General features: G+C 44.1%; 1 protein-coding gene across 2 annotated transcripts in view; it reads right to left on the bottom strand.

Annotated features, from left to right (window-relative positions):
* Positions 1-17,984, bottom strand: part of EYA2 (EYA transcriptional coactivator and phosphatase 2) — a 297,682-nt gene extending 279,698 nt beyond the window's left edge. The window contains exon 1 of one of the 2 annotated variants that reach the window (XM_003904648.2): positions 17,850-17,984. The gene's annotated coding sequence lies outside the window, so the exon portion shown is untranslated. The remainder of the gene's footprint in view (positions 1-17,849) is intronic. The other variant, XM_021920974.2, reaches the window with a different exon arrangement.
* Positions 17,985-21,283: the final 3,299 nt, after the last annotated feature.

Below are 21,283 nucleotides of genomic sequence, written 5' to 3'. Positions count from 1 at the left end.
ATAAATATGTGCTCAATGGATGAATGGCAGCTGTTACAGTTATTATGCGAAACCTTCACATGGATGGTATTTCAGACACTCAACAGGATTTGTAACACTGGGGGAAGGCCAAAAAGAAAAAAAAGTCTCACCGTGTACACAGTACTAACCTAGGAAAAAATGAGATTCCTCCCTGAGTATCCATGCCTTTGAGTTTCCATGGTAGACCATGATTAGCAGCTGCGAACATGTAGTAGGCAACATTTTGAAACTCACTAACCCTCAGCTCACAGAACCAGAGCTACAGGAGACATAAGAGACATCCAGAGGTCATCTGGTCCTTCTGTTCACTCTCAAATAAGCCCAACCACTGCCCATGCTCCATCTTCTATTTGCAAGATTATTTATTGATACATAACAATTGTATATATTTATGGGGGGTACATGTGATATTTCAGTACATACATACAATGCGTGATGATCAAATCAGGGCATTTAGGATATCCATCACCTCAAACATTTAACATTGCTTTGTGTTGGGAACATTTCAATCTTCTCTTCCAGCTATTTTGATATAGAACATATTATTAACTACAGTCACCCTACTGTACTTTTGAACACTAGGACTTTTCTTTCTATGTAGCTGTATGTTTGTATCCATTAACCAACCTCTCTTCATCACCCCCACCTTCCCAGCCTCTGGTAACCCTCACTCGACTCTTTACCTCCACGAGATCGAGTTTTCTAGCTCCCACACACAAGCGGGATGATGAGATATTTGTCTTTCTGCATCTGGTTTATTTCACTTAACATAATGGTCTCCAGTTCTATCCACGCTACCTTCAAACTTTTTGCAAGTGGCATCTACCATGGCCTCGCTCAGCTAAGAGTTAAGAAATTCTCCAAAGACTCTTTAAAATCGTTTAACCTCTCATTCAACACTGAATTCCTTCTATAACATCTCAGACAGGCAGTCATAAACAGCTTCAATGGTTGGCAAGTCCACTTAGGACTAAACCAAAAATCAGCCAACTCATAACCTCTACTGCCAATGCTGGGCCTGCCCAGGCACCATGCAGAACAGCAGCTTTCCTCACTTATGGTGACTCTTTATACCAACCTGGTGGTGAGCGCCTGGAGTACAGGGACCTGTTTACTTCTAGATGGTGCATCATGTCCACAGGGACATGTTAGATGCCATCCTAGAGTATACAGGGTGTACACACACACACACACACACACACACACACACACAAAATTATCCAACTCCAAATCTTAATAGTGCCAAAGTTGAGGAACCTTGGTTTACCCAAAGATAGATGCTTTCTCCCTTTTGTAAATACCAAGGACCAACTCAGTTTACACTTTTCTTTTCTTTTTCTTTTTCTTTTTCTTTTTTTTTTTTTTTTGAGACGGAGTCTCACTCTGTCACCCAGGCTGGAGCGCAATGGCCAGATCTCGGCTCACTGCAAGCTCTGCCTCCCGGGTTCACGCCATTCTCCTGCCTCAGCCTCCCAAGTAGCTGGGACTACAGGCGCCCGCCACCTCGTCCAGCTAGTTTTTTGTATTTTTTAGTAGAGACGGGGTTTCACCGTGTTAGCCAGGCTGGTCTCGATCTCCTGACCTCGTGATCCACCCGTCTCCGCCTCCCAAAGTGCTGGGATTACAGGCGTGAGCCACTGTGCCCAGCCTACACTTCGTTTTCATACTTCTAATGGAGATCTAGATATAGGAAAGATTCCTTTTCTCTCTTAAATCTACAGTAGGAGAGCCAACAGCATGGTCCCAATGGTAAATGGTAACTAATCTGAACCTCGGTATTGGAGAGACTATAGGGAGAGGTGAGGACTTGGGTGAACTAACTTATCCACCTAAAAGGGACAGACATTTCCCAGCCCCAGTCAATTGCGGTCATGTGGAAATGTGGGCACAGTGTTGACAGATCTTGTGATGCTTTAATTGGAGCCAGAAATTTGCATTTTTGTGTGAAAGATCCAGATCTTCAAAGTTGGCTCCTTCCATTTTTTAAACGATCTGCAGAGCAAACGAAACACATCTTGGCTGCCAGTGTGCAAGCTCTGTGTGCACCCGATGCTACTGCCATGCCCCGAGATGGAGCATGAGAAAGTTCAATACAGGAAGCAATGGGAGCAAAAGCTCAGAGCAGAAAGAGAAATCCAGGCTGACCACCAGGGGCCTGGGAATGTGTGCATCACCACAACAACCCTTCTACTCTCAGTGATCCTGATTCATCTCCCACTTCTCCTCTGAAGCCCAGTGCATGTCCTGTGCTTGGCTGGAGTGTCTCAACTTTCGTAGCAGAGACCATGAAAAGAGATGATGAGATGGTTTGGATGCGTGTCCACACCCAAGTCTCATGTTGAAATGGAATCTCCAGTGTTGTAGGTGGGGTCTGGTAGCAGGTGACTGGATCAAGGGGGATTGGATTTTCCCCTTTGGTGCTGTTCTCGTGATAGAGTTCTCACAAGACCTGGTTGTTTATAAGAGTATGGCACCTCCCGCCTCTTTCTCTCTCTTCCTCTTGCTCCACCATGTAAGTCATGCCTGCTTCCTCTTCGTCTCCCACCATGATTTTAAGTTTCCTGAGGCCTCCCCAGAAGTGGAGCAGATGCCAGTATCATGCTTCCTGTACAGCCTATGGAACTGTAAGCCAATTCAAACTCTATTCTTTGCAAATTACCCAGGCTCAGGTATTTCTTTATAGCAGTATAAGAACAGACCAATACAGATGACCCACCCTTAAGATGAACATCCTTACTTGAAATAAGTAAGACCAACACTATCACTTGAAATAAAAGATAACCTTCCAGGCCCATGGGGAAGAGTATGTGGAGGGCAGAATAGTAGCAGGTCTTAAAAATACTGACCTAGTAAGAATGTTTGAGGAGAAAAGTAAAACATGCACACAAAGAGTGTAACATCGTGCCTGGAAAAAGCACAAATTTCATAAACAGCACTGTAGTCCAGGAGGAGAGGGGTGGAGAAGGCATACCGATAGGTACACTTTGGGGTCTATAAGGAACCAGTCCACCCACACTTCCAGAAAATGCTGCCGACTTCACTTTGGAAATCTACCTTTCTCTCCATCCACATCTCCACAGGTGGCACAGTACGGAATCCTCCTGAACAGAGATCGATTAAGAGATGAGCACATGACCTGCATCTGAGCTCTTGAACCAGCTGTACCTGAAACCAGCCCTCCTCAGAACTTTTCACTTCCCAAGGCAATAAATTTTCTTTTTTCTTAAACCAACTCAGAATTAAGTGTTTTGTCACTTACATCTAGAGCAATCTCCACAGTTAAGGCGACCACTGGCTGGGATTTTGCTTAAGCCCAGCTTTGGGGCTGGGGAGGCTGATGATTTCAGTATTGTCAACGTAGGCATCTCAGCTCTTAAAAAGCTCCTGAAGCTTTCCTTACTGCCTCCCACCTGCACCTCCATTGAATTACTCAACTTTCCAATCTCCTCTTGTAAAAGGCTTCAGAGCCCACTCTCCCCCTTTTGTCTGTAGCCATTGGAAACTATCACCCCACTTCTTGCAATGGGAACAACACAAGAAGTTCTTTGCCATTCTAAACAGTGGCTGACAACCATTTATGAGACCTGCAAACATTTCACCACTCTTAAATCAACCCCAGATGACATAATAATCATCATCACGAAACTAATGAAAACCCGAAGGAGGATAGATTTGGACCATCTTGCCTTTCCCCATGATGAGGGAAATCAGGAAAAAGTCCTGAGAAAGACATAAAAATGAAGCAAGCTGATTGCTCCTTGGAAGAAGTCTCAGCCTCATCCCCGTGAGATTCAAGTCCTACTTTTTCCTGGAAACAATTTTTAGCATCTCTTGGCATCCTTTCTGGTCAGGAATTGGTAAAAAAAAAAAAAAAAAAAAAAAGGCGGGAGAGAGGCTTAATGCCTTTTCACTGAAATTTGATTCCCAGGGTCTGTGTCGATGTTTGGGAGAGGGGTTGTACACTATGAGCCTGGAGGTATATTTCTGGTGGCTCCTCAGAGTGATTTTGAAGGTGGGACATTTCTCTTAAAAATTCAGATTTTGAAAAATCAGAACACCTGGCAACATGGAGCCCACTCCTGAATGGCACCAGGTGGAGTCCCTGCTATTAGTATACCTACTCCACTAATTCTTACCTGTTTGGGCTCTCTGGGTATCTGCAGTTGCAGTCATTAATTTCAGATTTAGGCTCCATGTACTTTGAAAAATCATTTTTAAATTATAATAATTTTGACTCTGGACATGACTGATTGACACAGAACGGCAGCTGGGTTCTGAGCAAGGCCCTACCAGAACTGGCCTCATTCTCCCCGCCTTCCTTGTTCACTGGCTGCTCCCAACTCAGAACTTTTGTCCTTGCTACTGCTTCTTTCTAGAATGTTCTCCTGCATTTCTTCAGCGCTGCATTCCTACTGCCTCCCCTGGGCATGTTCTTGTCACCTTCTCTTGACTTTTTTCTCCGTGGACTTATCATCATTTGATATTCTGCATACTATATATATATATATATATGTTTATTTTCTGTCTCCTACTTAACTGTGGCTCCACAAGGAAGGAGATTTTGGTCATTTTTGTTCTTGACTGCATTCCCCACGTCCCGAGTAGGGCCTGGCACACAGCAGATGCTCAATACATATTTTTGCATGAATGAATAAATAAGTACAGTTTCCATACTGAAGAGGAAATGGAAGCGGGAGGCGCAGTGGAGGAGAAAGGTGAATGGACGAAAACCCAGAAAGTTTGCACACCTTGCCACTGAAAACCAGGGAGATGCTTCGAGAGAAAAACATATTTTCCCCATATAAAAAAGGGAACAAGAAATAAAATGAAAATCATGAAACTAGAGCTTAGAGATGACGTCAGAGTTTGCATAGACAGTCGCTCCAGGCATGCTTGTTTTTGTTTGTTTGTTTGTTTTGTTTTGTTTTTCAGATGGAGTCTCCCTCTGTCACCCAGGCTGGAGTACAGTGGCACCATCTTGGCTCACTGCAACCTCCACCTCCTGGGCTCAAGCAACTCTCCTGCCTCAGCCTCTTGAGTAGCTGGGACTACAGGCGCTGGCCACCACGCCTGGCTAATTTTTTTATTTTTAGTAGACATGGGGTTTCACCACGTTGGCCAGGCTGGTCTTGAACTTATGACCCCAAGTGATCCGCCTGCCTCGGCCTTCCAAAGTGCTGGGATTACAGGTGTGAGCCACCGTGCCCAGTCTCACGCTTGTTTTTATGTGTTCCTCTCCACCTCTGACCCACGCCACCCAATATCCCTCACGTATCTTGAAACAGGGTGGCGAGTCCCCACTCTGCCACAGACTGGCCATGTGGCCATGGGCAAGACCCTCCCGCAGGCTGCTGCTTCCTCACCTGGACAGATTCTAACACCAATGGCTTGTAGGCTGCCTGTTGAGGACTTAGTTCGGTAACTTCTCAAGTGGAGACGTGGAAAGCCGGTCTCTTTGGCTCAGTCTTAAGGCATCTGGAAAAACCTGAGCTATTTTCCAGCTTGAGCCTCACAGCTCAGGCGGTTTTCCCTTCTCTTTCACTCCAAACTATACCAAACTGCATTTGTGCCCTGTAGGAAGATGTGATTTCTAGACTTAATTTTTCTTCCACAGGTAACAAATAGTTTTTAACAATCACTGTGTGTGTCGGGTGGTCTTCGATGCATTTGTTATGCAGAGTCCGTTATTTTCATGTCATCAATGGGGAAACTGAGGCAGAGAGAGGTGAAGGAAGTCCAAGGCTAGTAAGTGGTAGACTGTGGATTTGGTTGTGAAGAGACTGGCTTCTGTACTGCACTGTACCCTAAAGCTAATGGAATACACAAATACATCCTCGTAAGAAACTGAAATATTATAACTGAGATTTAACATCACTTTCAGCCCCTTCTCATGCCTGTCCTTAATTAATTCATTGTGCAAGTAAGTGAGGGTCAAAGAGTTTAATTTTTTTAATGGTGGTTCAAGAATCAGGGAAGTCAGGGGTTATGAAGACAAACTCTAGAACCATACTCCCACATACAAAGCCTGGCTCTACCCCTGCACTTGCTGGGTGACCTTGAACCAGTCACTTAACCTCTCTGTGTCTTACTTTTCTCACTTAAACCGGGAATAGTAACAGTACTTTCATCGTAGAATTATTGCGAGGAATAAACAAGTTAATGCCTATAATCTTCTGGAACATATCCCGGCATAAAGTTAGCATTCAGCAATTATTTTTTATCAACATTATAGTCATCCAAAGGTTAGTTATTCTTCTTTCAAAGACACAAGACACAGACTAGATGTGCCTGGACACTAATGTACTCTGAGATGACTTTACCGATGTCCCTAAGACACTGCATTTGTTTCATTTTATTCCCCTGAAAACAGCGCAGAATTGCAATTCTGGTTAGTAAAAGGTTCTGGGTATTTGGGTGGAATGTGTTGTAGGCAGCCTGCAGGGATGAGTTTTAAAACTAAAATACTTTATTTTAAATGAATAGATCACAGGGGAAATTTCGTATCATCAGAGTCGTGTTTCTGAAACTTTCCTCATGAACTCTGCCATGGCTGTGTGCCACGTTTGCTATTAATTACTTGATGGACTTGGTTTTTAAACCATTTTTGTCTCAAGCAGTAAAAGATTGTGAAACCTTTTGTTTGAAATGCTTTTTATATCTTTTCCAAATGCATAATAAGATAGAGACAGAACTCTAAAGAAAAAAAAATGTTCATGTGCACTTCAAGTTAATGTGGAAAGAGTGCCCACATCATTAAAAAGAAGTCTGCCCTCCAGATACTACGAGATTCTTCCAGAATGTCTAAAGTCCCCAAACGGTAGCTACCTGAAGAAGAGTAAGGAATGTGCCCGGGGCAAGTAAATTTCATTTTCTCCCCTTTCTTTGAGTACTCTTAGAGTGGGTCCAATTCCACAGTACCCTGAGAATTCCATGGTCATTTATTTAAGTTGTATAACAAATCCTATACAGAAGACATCTGCTCCATGGGCTGATGGGGACACTGAGGCTCAGAGGGCTCTTGTGATCTGCCCAAAGACACACAGCAGGTTGGTGATAGAGGGGGCCCCATACCCTCTCCAGGAGCTGCCCAGCCTCAGACAACTCTGTCCTACGGTCCCGCACCACAGCCAAGGGCCTGGCCTGGTCTGAGGAGGAAGTCACTTCATTCTGGTTGGCAAGAAATGGCAGGGATTCTTGAAGGATTTCATCCAGAAAAGGATTTTGCAACCCACTTACGCTACTTTTTCCATTTGCTGTTCAAGAAAAAATCCACTGGTTCTCAATGGCATGTGGGGTAAAAGGCCACAGAAACTCAGGCTCATGGAGGATGAAGGATGCTATTGAAATGTAAGAATAGATCATAAATAACTGGTCGGTCAGGGAAGTCTCTCCAGTCCACCATGATTGCTTATGACCTTGTTCCAGGAGGGCTGTGGGTCATGTGGTACAACAGGCCCACGCTTTGGATCAGACAAACCTGGAATGGAACGCCGCTGGGCAGTCACCCGATCTGTCCAAGTCTCAGTTTCCACATTTGTTAAATGGACACATCTATATCATCGATTATTTTTTCTTTTTTTTTTGAGAGGATTAAATGAGCTTTGCGAAAGTGTCTGGTGTCTGGCACATAATAACTCCTGCGAGCCGTTTTTATGTCGCCTTCTTCCCTCCTCCATTCTCCTCCCTGAATATTTAGATTGTTTTTTATTTATACCTCTCAGAGGCATACCTGTATACTTTAATTTTTCAAAGTCCCAGAACTCACGGCAAGTTTCATTCATTAGATAACAGCAGAAGATTAAAACATCCATGGGGAGAGCTAACCCTACCAGACTCCCACCACCACTTTATGCAGTAGGTGGACTGTCTGTGTTTTGTGAATAGGGAAACTGAGGCAGAACTAGGACTTGAACCTAGGAATTTGCGCTCCCCATTCTGGACTCCCAGTGATACACTCCGCCATCTGTAAAACCTGGTGAAGACTACAATGCTACAACTTAGACTAGGTTTGCTCGTATAGCGTATCAGATCTGGAAGGTTCTGAGTAGGCACCATTCAAAGCCAGGGTTAGGAGGGGCCATGCGTCTTTGGCAGGATCGAGTAGCAGGAGAAAAATGAGAAATATTTTGTTTTTCTTTTTCAATTCATTAAGGCTTGTTGAGGGGAGCAAGAACCTCATTTTTTTTTCCTTCCCATTACTTCCCTTTTATTTCAGGGGAAACGTGCATTTCAAAGACTGCTCAATAGCAGCGTTGAAGTCTCAAGTTCAATCACAATGTCCCCATTGTGGCTGGGGGACTCCCTGGCCTTTAAGCTTGGGTTATAAAAATTTGGTCTGAGCCCAAAGTCTGGCTTTAATAGAATATTTTAATTTTGTTTAATGAATATTATTTTAAATCTGTTTGGCAGTTTTAAAATGTGTTCTTTTATTTTCAAATGAAAATTTACTAATGTTCAGTGCTTTCTTGGGGGTGGGGGTACACCAAGAAATGGGGGTGATAATAGTACAAGCTACCATTTATTGAGTGCTTACTATGTGCCAAACACCCTGCTGTGTGCTCTGTGTGTGCCAGCCACTCTTCTAAGCTTCCCCACCACCCCAGGATGAGTAACTGCTGTCCCGATGTCTGGGACATTGAGAGGGTCAGACCCCTGCCGGAGATGGCAGTCCGTGAGTGATGGACTGACTTAGGCTCAGACCAGATCTGTCTGAGTCCAGGGCCTGTGCTATCAACCACTGTCCAACATTCTCTCGATACCTGAAATGACTCAACTGGTCAATAGCTTATAAATACCGCATTGACCCAGTGTGCGGTTCCCCATAATCTCAATAGCTAGCTTATCGAACATTCAATGTAGGCAGGCAGTGGAGCAAAGCTAAGTGTTTTCCATGTATCGTCTCATTTATATTCTCACAATGGCCCTATGAAAGTTATTTTATTATTATTGTTACTGCTATTATTATCATCCCAAACAGTCTAAGTAATTTGCTTCAGGTCAAGTTCATAAATAATAATAATAACTGTAGCTGACACTGATATAATTCACACCACTTGCCAGCCATAGTTTCAAACACTCCATGTTTGTTAACTCAATCTCCACGATAGCTTTCTGAGGAAGGTGCATTATTACTCACCCTGCTTTACAGATGAAGAAACTGAGGCATCGAAAAGTCTGGTAACTTACCCCCAAGTTAAACGCAGGAGTAGGTTAACACTAAGAGGAAGTGTAACCTGAGCAGCCTGGCTCCTGGACTCAGGCTCTCAATCTCGAGGCTGAAAGTCAGTACCCAGGCTGAGGTCCGGGAAGTCTGATTCTCTACATTCCTTCTGATTCTGCATAATGCACTGAGGGAAGCAGAGAGCTGCTGCCGGCTGGAGTGAGCCTGAGGCACTGGGAAGTCCCATACACCTGGTGCGGTTTTAGGTGCAGAAGCCGCGGCACTGCTCTTACTGAACCAGGCATGGCTTCGTGGGTGAGGGTCTACAGACTGAGTTGTTTCCTCCATTCTGCTGCTCGGACATTAGAAAGCTCAAAAAGTCATGTCAACACCCTCTGCACCCTCAGGAAAGAAGAGGCCATGGGATACTGGTGAGAACACACTGGGATCCTCCTACCGGCGATGCTGGATTTGGTCCTTCTCACCTCTGGCTCTCCAGTAAATAGCCCAGAACACAGCTAAATAAGTGTTGTTAAGTCAATGGATGAAGGAATGAAGGCACTTGTAATTTTCCCCTATCACTGTGCAATGTGTCAAGCACATCGGAAGCACTTGATAATAATAAATTATTGAAATGGAATATGAAATGTCCCAAGTGCATGTTATTTCTGGTCTGCAAAGATTGTCTTGTCATATTGCAACAGCTTAGAGGCCAGCAAACTTTTTCTGTAAAGGGCCAGATGGCGAATATTTAGGTTTTGCAGGCCATATGGTCTCTGTAGTATGGCTGTTCAACTCTGCGGTTACAGGGCAAGAGCAGCCATAGGCGATGGCTTAGGCCACTAAATGCAGTGATGCTACCACCATTTCCATCGGCCCAGCTCGAAACATTCTTTCTTTTCTACAAGGGCAGATTCAAAATCTTGTGAGAATCTGCTGGCGTCTCGTACTTTCTCAACCTGATTTTTGTACCTGACCATCAATAAATATCTACAAGGCAATGCGAGGGGAAAATGACTTTAAAATCTAGCTCTCCAGGGCAGACAGACGGAGAAACGGAAGTTCTTGTTAAACCAAGGGAGGAGGCTGGATATCCTAGTGGTTGGGAATCCAAACTGGGTTTAATTCTAGCTCTGGCACAAGCCATGTGATCCTGGACAAGTTACTTTCCAGACTCAGTTTCCACATCTGTAAAATAGAAATAATAATAACAGCACGTTCCATCTACTGCCATTTGGAGTACATATAAAGTATTTCCACAGTTCGGTGCCTGGGACATAATAAATATTCAATAAATAATAAGTATTCAATAAAACCTGTGATTCCCAAACAAGCCTTACAACTCTGTGTTTTCTTAAAAACAAAAGAAAATCCCCAAAACTAATTCACTAAAAATAAGCACAAAGGAACTGCAGGAAGGCATTTCCAAAATCGGGTTCCTCAAGGTGCCCCGGGGGTCCCAAGGTGTTAGAAAAAATTCTCCACTCTAGATCAAACCTCTAGCAATCCCCCTAACCTCTCTGTGCTTCCCCCTCAAAAAAGCCTGATTCTGTCCTTTTATCACTTTGTCTTTCTTGCGGATGCCTGAGCAATGCTGAGACATTTTGAGCGTTTTAGACATTTGCTGAGTTTAAGACATTCTTTCTCCCCTTCTACCCCCCTCCCCTCCTCTCCACACCCCAGCCATTAACTCCTCCAGGGAGTATGGTCTATTTAGCAAGAGGAGAGCACTGGACAGCTTGGGCCCATCGCAGACCGGAGGTGAATCATCTTCGGGGCTCCATTCTTTTTCACGTCTGGATGGGGCTAAAACTCTGCTGACAACACAGGCACAAGTCACAACTTGTTATACCATGTGACACCTTCCAAGCAGCGGAGGCTTCCCTCTACTCTAGGAGCCACACAAAAGGCCAGAGGTACACGATTCTCCTCCGGGCTCCTTCCTCTCCACCCGCTTCCCAACCAAGAAGGACACGCAGACCTTTGCTGGAGAGATCAATGTTCCCAGAACACCCTGAAACAAAAGTCCTGATATGTGCAAATAATACACACCCACAAAAGAAAACAACCTCTTCGCGCTGACACCCTGCCTCTCCGAAGAGGACGTTTTCTCCCTACGTGGAATTTCCATCAGCACCTGGGTTGGTACCAAACTCAGGACACGGTGGACACACTCTCTGACTCTGTATTTCAGGAAGCTGCCAATCAATAAAGATTTAAAGGTGTGTACTTATACCTTGCATCTTAAACGCTAGAAAACACAGTGGGAACAAAAAATTGTTTTGGAAACCGTGAATACCTTAACCACAAAGTGACTACAGGAAGGGAATGGGAGGTGAAGAAACTGACCAGAAGGAACATTCTCATTTCATTTTATTTTCAGTCTCTGACTTCCGCATATCCAAATACCAGGTAGGAAACATCAGCTTTGGAGTAAAAGATGGCCCCAGAACCTGCTTTTTCTCCTGAACTGTGAGAGGGAGCCGTGGGGAGGAAACCAGAATTTCAGCCTTCCTATCTCCCTTTACCACAAGGACGCCTTCAGGACCCAAGTCAACTGAGATCTTTCAACCATGGGCTCAGAAACCCGCTTTCTGTGTCCACTTCAACCAAACATGTCTAACAGGCAGGGAATTCAGAGTTGGCCAAGGTAACAAGAACTAGTGGTTTTCACCCTGTTTTGGTGACCTTCATAGGGCTTATTTATGCACTTCAAGCTCATGACCTAATACATGTTGGTTTGGCTTCTCTTCTCATAATAGCAGCCTGTAAAAAGCTTTTGAGAATTCCCCGTGTTTTCTCATTTTGGGTCAAGAAAATAAAATCGATATCTAAGTAACCTTAAAAAAAAAATGGCCTGCACAATCTAAAACTTTGGAATGTTTCCACTAGGACTAAGGATATCTCTAAAAGCCTCAAAGATCATCCAAATGAAGTCCAACATTTGCCGTTTTTAAGGTGAGATATTTGGTAACAGAGTATGTGAGAATTAGCTAAGAGGGGCTTTTTGACATAAGTCAAACAATGACATTTAAAACTCACGTTAAAGCAATTACTGTGTGGAATTTCTCTGTGTTTTTCTCATTTCTTAAACAGAAGTGTATATGTTTCCAGCATAGCTTCTTGCTGTAATTTTCTTTCTTGACAAACCCACATCGTACCATGAAACCCAAACTATGCATGCTGCAGAAACAATAATGGTTGAAACAGACCCGGCTGTCTCTGGTATGATTTTTCTTTACAAAATTAAAATGTCTTTTGGCTAATACACTGTATATTTCAGTTATGAAAGGCCATTCTTGGGAGATGAATAGAAAAGAAAGGGGAACTGACAGATTTAGCTGATGCGAGACAAAAATAAGTTGCCATATACAGTAGTTAAACCCTCCAGTTCCTCATTCTTTGGGGAAAAATATGTTGATTTTATCATTTTTCCTTTAGTTACATTAGCAGAGAGTTGACAATTCTCCTCTGAATGACTGTGAGTAGACACGTTCGTATCTATTACATCTGGGAACACAGACTTTCAAAAAATGTAACTTTACTAGACACTCAAAAAGAAAAAAGAAGCAAGTCCAATGCCATTGAAATTACACACATTTTCACATTACTGACACAACACTATTGATACCAAATGACAAAAGAGTTTCTAACCTCGATTTTCACTTTGTTCATTTTTAAAGATGTTTAAATTGGCGTTGTGGCACATCTAAGTTCCTGTTTTAAATTTCTGCGTATATCTGAAGGCAGAGGCAGGCTTTTCAAAAATGCACGAGCAGGCACAACTGTGTTCTGACTACTATCATCCAAAGGCGATGACAGCACTGACGAAGCCCCTGGATCCTGCCAAATTTCGTCCCAGAGACGCGTCTCTCAGCCCCCACTGACCTGCAGCCTGCTGGTTCCAGATTCAGGCAACCAATGGTCTCCCTTAACGTTCAAAGAGGCAAAGATAAATCATTCCGGCTACCTGACTCTCGGCACCACCTGTTCCAAATTATTCTTTGCTCTCCAAATGTTTAAAATCTAACCCTGAAACAACACCCACCCATAGCGATCCAGCACCTTCCGGTAAACTTGACTTGGGTTGTGCCTACCGTAATGTTTTAGGGCCTTTCCACTGCCGGTAAATTTATTGACTCTTTTTAGGACCTGAAACGCGTAGCGTTAGTATCGAAGGAATAAATCAAATTAGCCCTTAAATAAACCGTCATTTTCCTTTACAGAACCCAACCGGCTAAGGGTCATGGCTCACAGAGGTCTGTATCTGTGTTTCTAAATATTTAATATGATTCTGTTTCCCCATTTCAAACGACAGTGGCAAAAAACGTCAGGGCAGGTTCAGAAAATAACTGTGTTCTGCACATTTAAAACCATCCAAATTCAGCGTCTTCCTTCAAAGGAAATGATAGCAGAAACGTTTTGAGCCAAAGCTTGTACTGCACATGGATAAGGCATATTTTGCAGAGAAGCAAAAGCCTAGATTTCATTTTCACTCAGCCTGGCCCTGTGGTAGTCACTTGACCTGTGACTCAGTTTCCTTGTTAACAAAGTTGAAATGATGATAATAATACTCAAAGGGTTGCAGCAAGAATCGACTTTAAAAACACACGTGAAGAGCTGACTGCAGGCCTGGCATACCAGTTTTCAATAAACAGCAGCTATTTTCATTGTTACTATTAAACAGAAGGATACAATTTGCAAGTCAGAGAAATGACAAAGGAACCCAATAGGATGAAAATGAACAGAAAGAAATATGCACTAAAAATAAATGTATAAGCCTTTGGCTTCCTTCATGCCTTTTCCTCTAAATACACCTGGCAGGTACCTTGAAACTGATTTTAAATAGCATGCCATAAAGAACAAGGTCCTGCCCCTCTAATTCATTTACAATGACACAAGTGGGTCTGCAGCCTCAGTCACTGTCACTTCAAGTTTTTGCCACCTGACGAGGGGGCTTATCCTGCTCTGACTAGAAGAGGGTGTTAGTCAAACACCATTAGGCCAGTTACGATCTTCAAACAGTGAAAATGAAGCATTGTCTCCAGCGAATTCTCTGCTAATTGTTTTCTTACCAGAATCTTCTTTTTGTTTTGTATGTTTAGGACCCTTTGAACTGCCACAAATGATAGGGGGGAGAAGTGGGCCATTCAGGAAGCTGTTACGATATTGGGGGATGGAGATCAGGGAAGAGGATTGGGAGTGAGTGAGGAATTGTGGTGTGTGTGCGTGTGTGTGTTTTCAGTCAACAGGCTGTGTTTTCTTAACTCTGGGATTAATTCTCTGTAAAGAGATTCCTTTTGAGCAGAGTCTACCAATTCCTTTTTCAGAACAGTTAACTAAAAAAACAAAAACAAAAACAACAAAAAACAAAACAAAACAAAACAAAAACCCAAAAAACCCGGTTCCTTCCACCAACAAAACACAGTCTTAGTAACATTCAGAAAGTCCAGCCTTTGGAGGTAATAGACTAACCAACTCCTTCGCCCCCACAAACCTCACAGATAAGGAGAACCGCATCATTAGGCAAATTCTCCCTTTATCAAAAGTCTCTGGGGAAGCAGGTTCTCCTCTCTCCCAAGGAATTTATGTCTGGCCAGGCAGTCTTTCTTTTCATCTTGCGCCCAGGTGGGAAGCAGTTAAGTTTTTTACCCTGCCCCACACATGACACCAATCTTTCTCCCCAAGCCTTTGCACACAAGCACACAGCATATACCTAAGACCTGAAGACACTGCCTAATGCTTCCAATTTATTCTCCCCCAAGCATCTTTGTGTGAAGAAGGCCTGCCCAGTAAAGACAAAACTCTACCCCAGTCACAACTTCCACTCCTCCACACTGACATCATGTGCATGGATATTTAGGAAAGGCATGTGTCTAAAGAAGGCACCTCCACTCCCTTCATTTTCTCCTGACAGCCACAGGCTCTCTTCTCTCTCTGCCCAGAAAGGCATCTGTCCTAAGCGGCTTGGAACCTCACTTATTCACCATTACAGCCTGCGATTTTATTATACAAGGAGTTTATTGCTGGCCTAATTAGTTTCAAACTGGGCATTCCAGCTGAGGACACCTAAAAAACATCTGGTGGAAGGAGCGAGAATGAGTCCTCGCTCTGAGCTGGTTACGGTTGGATTTCTGCATAACTCTGGTCTCTTGCGCCCGGCGCAAGTTGTCTTTGGAAAAGTAACTGAAAAAATAAGGAAACGGTTTCTTCTTTGTGGGAAAGGAGTCATCTTGTCACGGAGGATCCAACAGCGTCTTAAAGTGGACGTGCTTGGACTGTGTATATTTCTTCACAAACGCCTGGGGTCTCCATAGCTTGCTCACCCTAACTCAAAATGTGCTTAGTTACAACACAGAGCCTTTTTGCTGAGGGCTTTTCCATTCTCCCCACAGCAGCTAGCATTTTATCAATTTATCCATCTGGAACAAAGTTTGCAATCTCTTACATGCAATTTAAAGCAGAAGTAATACCACATATTTGAAACAGCGTGTCTTGGGCGTTTTTGCCAAATGGTAATCCTATAACAAGTCAACAAATCATACCTCTTTATGATGTGTTTAATGCAACACAAAAGACATGAAAAGAAGATTCTAAAACTTACGCGATTAAAACTTTTTTAAAAATCCTAAAGTATTTGGATGCACATCTTTTTATTTTATCTTATATTTCCTATAGTTTTCTGATATTGGAGGATTGATTTATGTGTTGATAGAGTATTCTTCTACACATGGTCACTACACCAGGTGAGCTATTTTAAGACAGAAAAGAAAACTGCCAATTCCTTTCAGATCAAATAGTGAATAATATTGTGAAGCTAAAGTTACAAGAGAATGGGGACATATAAATTGCTTTAAAGTAAAAAACGTTCAGGCTCTTTTGGACCTAACCACATTGGTCTATTCACAATGGCAAAAGTTAAGAGTTTCCTACGAGGCAAGGAGATTTTTTAATACCAACACGATTTAATGCTTAGTCAAAAGCAAGATTCAAACCACTATCATTTGTTATTTGTTATATAAATTATAGAAGAACTTACCCAAGCGTGAGAGTGTCTAAATGCAGAGATATGTAAAGGATGAAGGGGCTTAAGGTGATGAAGAAAGAAAAGTGGAAAAAAATGAACATTTATCGAGTAAAATTGTGAAAGATTCTTTCACAAAGATTATTTTGAAAAAGAGGTTCTCTCTCTCCTCCCTCTTTCTCTTTCTTTGTGTACCTCTTTTTTTGTGTGTAAGCAGGATGGTTACACGTGTATGTTAGTTGGTAACAAATGGGTCATAGTCTGGTAAGGTGCTTACTAGTTCTGTATCTATTATGGTCACAGACATTTCACTCAATCAAGAAACGGCTCATGAAATTAATAGATTCGGCTTGAAATACAATTGTCCACTGGTTATAATTTCCTTTGTAAGGGATCTCCCTAACTCAAACATAATTCAGTGCTCAAATTCTTACATGATGTTTGTAAATCATTCCCCTGCCCCTCCACCCTCGCTAACAGCTAGACTCCGATGTTCACCTCTTCCACTGCACCTCGTAATTAAAAGGTACCTCTTACCAGGGGTGATTTATACCTCCACGTTATATTTTAAAAAGTAATTAAAGATTACATAGCATTTCGGGGAAAGGGGAAAGAAAAGAAAAGGGTATCCATAAAAAGACCGATCCAGCATCGGTCTTGCTTTTTAAAAAGAATTCAGAGCGCGGCAGGGTGCACGCTGTCAACTCTCAGTCACGACTTCGGGGAAGTAGGAACCTCGCACTGCAAAAGGCGCTTCCAGTTCAACAGCTGAGAAAAGCGCACTGAGGATTTTGCGATAGGGGTGGTACGTTCACCAGTCACGCTTTCCTAGTATTCTTTGAGTTTATAAACTATTTATTGGGGGGGCGGGGGAGGCAGGAATATATTGAAGGAGCTTGGGCCAGCACGGCCGGCCGTTTAACCTCCAGACTTCATGACTAAAAAACAATTCCATTTCCCACTTTCTCCCATTACAACGAAACCCTTGCCGCCTTCTAAACACACTTCGGATGCAAATTTTCCTAAGTTTCAACTCTACCCGCAGCAGGCGCCAGGATTCCCTGCCCCGGTTCAAAGCCCCAGACCTGGACCAGAGAGGGCCGAGCGCAAATGGACTTTTGAAAAGTAATGTATCAATAGCCAGAAGGCAAAGGCTCAGCGGGCCGTTCCAGCCCCATCCCAGGATTCCAGCGGTTGGCTCTGCTTCTTAGTTACCCCATAAACACCACCTGAGGGCTTGAGTTTGTGGAATGGGGGAGCGCCCCTTATCGCGAACCTCCGGGACCATAAATCGAACAAAACGCCAAGGACCTAGCCGCGTCTACACCGCCTGCGCGCCATGCACTTGTCCCGCGCGCGGGAGAGCAAACTTCAGGCTCGTTGCCCCAAAGCGCAAGGGGAAACTGGGGCCCAGAGCCTGGGAGAGCCTTTCCCGAGGGGTGGCTCTGCTGCTGTCCCCTCTGCCCTTGTGCCTTCGTGGCCCTGGGAGGCCCGTGCGCCCCAGAACGCCCCGACAGCTGCGGAGGCCCCGCTCGGCGAGTGGCGGAAAGAGGCGCAAGGCTAGGGGGTCCCGGTGAACAACCCCCACCCCACCCGGCGAATCCCGGCGGGCGGCCTGGGGTGGGCGCCGCGGGCGGTACTCACCGCGCGCAGTGGAGAGAGCGCCCCGACGCGGTGCAGGCGGGCGGGCCGGTGCGGGTCCGAAGAGGCCGGGCTGACTGCGGCGGGCACGTTGCTGTCTCTGCCGCTGCCGCTGCCTCCGCCTCCTGGGCTGCCGCGGCTGCTGCCTGCTCGGGGAGGACCGGCCCCTTCCCCTCCCTGGGCCGGGCCCTCCCTCTGCCCCCGCCCGGGTCCCCGCGCCGCTGCGTGGGCGCGTGGGGGCGCCGAGGCGCGACGCTGGGCTCCGCGGGCGCACACACCCGGCGGCTGGACGCGGGGCGCGGGGCTCTGGCCCTGCAGCTGCCGCCGCGCCGCTTCCTGCGCCTGCAGCCGAGCAGAGCGCGCTTGCTCTCGCTGGTCCGGGAGGCCAGGGCCCAGCCTCCTCCCCACCCACCGACACCCCGCACCTCCTCCCTCCCCGGGGCAGCACATCCTCCCTGCAACCCAGGTATGACCCCTGTGAAAGGAACGACGGCTCGGAGAGGACCTCGATAGTGACAATAACATTCATTCACTCAACCACCCATTCATTCATTCAAAATATATTGAGCATCTACTGTGCCAGGTACCACTCCTGAGAGACTCGGCTAGAGCAAGACAGACTAGTTTTCTGCCCTCCCGGAACTTACATTCACATGGAGAGACAAACCGTAAACAAATAACTAAGTAAAGAAGCAAGACAGTTTCAGAGAGTTACAGTTACAAGGAGAAAAATATATATACATATCTGCTGTTGGGGAGTGGAGAAAGGCGGTCATTTTAGCTAGAGCAGTCAGGGAAGACCTCTCTGAGGAGGTGACATCTGAATTATGAGGAAGTGCCACTGGTGTAGTATTTAGGTGAGAACGGTTCAGGGGTCTCCCTTATGTTGCACCCATTTTACAGCTAAGGAAACTGAGGTCTCAAGAGCTTAACTGGTTTAGTGAAGGTGAGAGGTATAGCCCCCTCCAACTACATGCCCAAATCAAGGCACCCCACTTACTCCATCCTCTCATAGCCACCCCCCTTTTGGTCTCCCTGACAACGAACTGTGTTAATTGGAGTCTATGCAGTCTTTCCTACCCCGTCACCCACTCTCTAATGTCTATGAATTCCACTGTGGGATACTCAGGATGCTTCAATCCAAAAGCAAAATCAACCACTGTCATTTGTTAAGTGCAGTAAAAGAAAGGGCACCCAGGTGAATCTGAATTTCAGAGAATCGAGGAATCAGTTACAGTACATATCTTATGTGATAGGTTGTATGTACTTATATTTACAAAGCATTTTTTGTTCCTCTGAAATTCCAGTTTAACTGGGTGTCCTATATTTATACTTGCAACCTTAAGCTCATCCAATGCCCAACTCTTCCTTAACTCATGTAATCCCCGAGAGAGACCCCAAGGTAGCTGCTGTCAGCACACTCATTGAACAAATGAGCAGGTCCAGGCTCAAAGAAGGCAGAAAGTGACTGAGCCAGAAATGAAATTCAGGCCTGGCTGACTCCAAAGCCCTTGCTCTTGAGCCATAATCTTCAATTCCAGTTGTAAGGTTATAGGGAAGCTGATGGAGGTTAAGTTCTTGGGCCCCTGACTTGCTTGTACCCCTTTCTAAGGGGACTTAGAAAAGTGTTCAGATGGTTGCTTGTTGATGTAAAGCTTACAAAAGTCCTTTGCTTTGGACCTTTGGCTGCAGGCAGTAGAGATTGCTCTCTTTCCACTCCGATTCCCCACTCCCAACCGTGATGTCGGGTGGCTGCTGGCATTTTGGAGGAAAGTTGAGTTGGGAATTTTGTGATGTTTGTGGTAATTTTCAGCTTCTTAAAATTTGAATTTGTTGTGTTTTTTTTCTCTTAATTTAAAGAAATAATCATTTTCTTATCTAATCTTGGACTCATAATTTTGTACTATTTTTCTTGAATAGGGGCTGCAAATTGCACATGTTATCAGGCCTCATCATTCCTGGACCCACCTCTGGTCATAGCTTACTCCTCTTTCTACTCCCCAAACTTCAAACAGAGGCAAATGTATTCAGTAAACATGGTTGTTCTCTTCCTGGGGCCTGCTGCGGTAGGCCTGGAGATGGCTCTGCTTCTGGCTTCTAGAAGCAGAATGTACATGTGTACTTGGCCTTGATTTTCTCATCACCAAAGTGAAGATAACAGTACTCATCTTATACTATTAGTGTGAAAATTCACTGAGCTCATGCTTATAAAACACTTTCTACTATGACTGCAGCTGGCACTAGCAATTGCTCAACAAATATTATTACTGTACACACAGCTTCACTTCCCATAGTATCTTTGCTAAGTGCTCCAAGCCATTATAAATTGAGCCCTTAATGACCTCCAGAGGTGTTTAATTTGTCTTGGCCTATGGACTTTAATTTTTTTTCTAAAGGAATACACTGGAATAGAAAATATCAAGTGAATTGTACGTGATAAGAATATATATACATACATATACATGTATAGTCACATGTATACATATGATCCCCTATATATAGTTACATGTATGCATATATTCCCCAATTTATGATGGTTTCACTTAATGATTTTTTGACTTTATGATGATGTGAAAGTAATGTGTGTTCAGTAGAAACCATAATTGGGATATCTATATGACAATTCTGTTTTTCACTTTCAGCAAAATATTTGATACATTTTGTGAGATATTCAAAACTGTATTATAAAATGGGCTTTGTGTTAGATGATTTTGCCCAACTGCGAGGTAATGCAAGTGTTCTGAGTGCATTTAAGATAGGTTAGGCTGAGCTGTGATGTTCAGTAGGTTAGGCGTATTAAATGCATTTTGAACTTAGGATATTTTCAATTTACAATGGAGAGATATATATGTATATATGTATACATATATCATATATACATATATACACACACATATATCTGTATCTATATCTATATCCATATCTATGTCTGTATCTTTGGCCAGTATGTGAAATGTTTCTTCCTGTGGCTCATGGGGAAAAATCTTGAACACTTGTTAACCAAAGGTACCCCATAGAATGCAAAGGGTTAATCTATTTCCTTCATACCATTTTACTCCTTCCCCAGAATCTGGCCCATTATTTCATAAATTGCAGACACACCCCAACGCCCCTGAGAGATAAGCAGGAGGCAGGTGCTTATTAATTTTATTTTTCCTTCTTTTAGTGCTGTGATTCTCAACTCTGGGTACACAGAATCTCCAGGGAGAGCTTTTAAAAATCCCCATGCTGAGGCTCCATCCTAGACCAATTAAACCAGACTCTGGGATGGAAAAGTGGCATCAGCCTTTTTTTTTTTGAGATGGAGCCTCACTCTGTCACCCAGGCTGGAGTGCAGTGGTGTGATCTTGGCTCACTGCAACTTTTGCCCCCTGGGTTCAAGCAGTTCTGCCTCAGCCTCCCAAGTAGTTGGGATTACAGGCATGTGCCACCATGCC

The sequence above is a fragment of the Papio anubis genome, chromosome 16 (genome assembly GCF_008728515.1).
Source record: "Papio anubis isolate 15944 chromosome 16, Panubis1.0, whole genome shotgun sequence".
Lineage (NCBI taxonomy): Eukaryota > Metazoa > Chordata > Mammalia > Primates > Cercopithecidae > Papio > Papio anubis.
The sequence above is the reverse complement of the archived record's forward strand: the minus strand, read 5'-3'. Positions and strand labels throughout refer to the sequence as shown.